This window comes from Quercus suber, unplaced genomic scaffold (genome assembly GCF_002906115.3).
Source record: "Quercus suber isolate HL8 unplaced genomic scaffold, Cork oak 2.0 scaffold_263, whole genome shotgun sequence".
Taxonomy (NCBI): domain Eukaryota; kingdom Viridiplantae; phylum Streptophyta; class Magnoliopsida; order Fagales; family Fagaceae; genus Quercus; species Quercus suber.
Window position 1 is genome coordinate 54677 of NW_027069719.1, and position 2058 is coordinate 56734.

Below are 2058 nucleotides of genomic sequence, written 5' to 3' on the forward strand. Positions count from 1 at the left end.
TGCATTAAGAAAACAGCAGCCCACACGCTGCAGGCAGCAGCTATCCAGTGCAGAAATCCAGCAGTATCCAGTGCGAAGTGCAGAAATCCAGCAGTACCTAGTGCAGAGAAACCAGTGCAGAGAGAAAAACAGCAGTACCCCACTGCATTCAGCAGCAGGACCTGACACTGTGTATCAAGAAAAATATGGTAGCGCTTGAAGTATGGGCAAAAACAATTCAAGTTTGAGATGATTGTAATAAATAAAGTTAAACAAAAACAATTCAAATAATCAAAAGGCCAATAGTGAATTTGGACTAGAAAATTATGTATCCAATATTAAAGGAGTTACACCTGATAAGTTATAACAATAAAAGTACCCAAAACACGCATCAGTAAATAAACTGATTCATGACAACAAAACAAAGTAATGTCACTTGTAGCAATTAGTAAACAAATTATTGATCACATGCTACTGAACACAGTGGTCTACCAAGAAAACTCCTTGTCCATGCTACAGAACATAGTGGTCTGCCACACTAAACTCCTTGCCAATGCCAAAAAATGATTGATTCATCCAAAGCCACACTAAACTTCTTGCACGCTAAACTCCTTGTCCATGCTACAGAACACAATGGTCTGCCCAAAAAAAAAAAAAAAAACTCATGATTTATTAATCACATCAATAGATAGTCTATAGCCTAATTCTTGAAATTTTCATATATACTAAAATATATAGATATGCATAAAATACCTTGTTAATGGTAAGCTGTAGATACTACCACCACACTAAGTACACATCCACGGAATCTAGTGACTGCCACTATCGGCATCTCTTGCAGAATAATCAAACCCAATGCTTGATGCCAACCATTTCCAAGTAAAATTGAAATAGAATAAGAACTAAGCATAAATAAAATAAGAGTAACTTCCCAAAGAAATAAGCACCACTTAGATTCTTTCCTTCAATAAAATAAAATATAAGACACATCCAAGTATGAAAATAACATTTAAAGGTCTAAAACATAATATATATGCAAGAAAATTACCTAAGTTACTTGTGTACAGTCAACAGATAAAGAAGCTGGGATGTTGACAGTAGTACTTGTCACAGGAGTTTCTCCACAAGGATGCCTCCTTTTCCTTGATCCTTTTTCAATAAAACTTTTAGGACGACCTTTAACACAAGATGTGCCTATTTTTTTCTTAATCCCAGTTGCTTTATGAGCTGTTATGACAGATGCAACATCTACATGTTCATTATGAGAAGGATCCATCCCAATTTCATTGGAAGGTAAATCTGGTTTTTTTTTTTTTTTTTTTCAACATCTACATGTTCATTATGAGAAGGATCCATCCCAATTTCATTGGAAGGTAAATCTAGTTTTTTTTTTTTTTTTTTTTTTCTTTTTCAAAATCCTTTCCACATCAAGATTTAATTCAACCATTTTCTTAGCTAAAAACATAAATGCTTCTTCAGTTTCAGTAGCCTTACTTGCAATGTTAACTGCATTACGACACAAATCTTTGTATCGATTTGTTATATCCAACTTAGGATCTTCTTTCACAATGCAACCATAGCTATCTAATACACATCCGACTCTCGCTTGCTTAGTCCACCGCTTCAAAATGTATAGAGAAGGAAGTAGTTTTATATTTTGAATATCTAGCACCTTTAATGCATGACTACATAAAAACCCAGCAAACTCAAATTTGTTACAACTGCAAACAACTATTTGGTCTGTAGAATTGAAGATAACCTTATGTTCTCGAGTATGCCCATACATGCAAACCTTGTACTCAAATAATGGTGAAATATCATAGCATATATTAACAACCATGTCCAAGGACTTCTTATAATCTTCTTGAAAGAAATTAAAGATTTTGGGTGTGTAAACATCCCTGGAGTTCTTCAATAAAAGCACTTCCACTCTCAAAAATGGCAAACGTTGGCTCATGTCATAATTGGAATCCAACTCATTGTGGCGTAGGTCTTCAAGTAACCTTTCAAAATGACTAAAAAATTCCAGCACATTATTGGTTGACTTTAGATAATGTCTCAAGCGACTATTGAAGCTTT

At 34.4% G+C, this 2058-nt stretch overlaps 1 long non-coding RNA gene across 1 annotated transcript; it reads right to left on the bottom strand.

Moving 5' to 3' along the window:
- Positions 1-303: 303 nt before the first annotated feature.
- LOC136070825 (uncharacterized) lies at positions 304-1295 on the bottom strand. Its single transcript, XR_010632070.1, has 2 exons — positions 733-1295; positions 304-617 (listed from the first exon to the last, which is right to left on the bottom strand). It is a non-coding gene; the product is annotated as an uncharacterized LOC136070825 (long non-coding RNA).
- Positions 1296-2058: the final 763 nt, after the last annotated feature.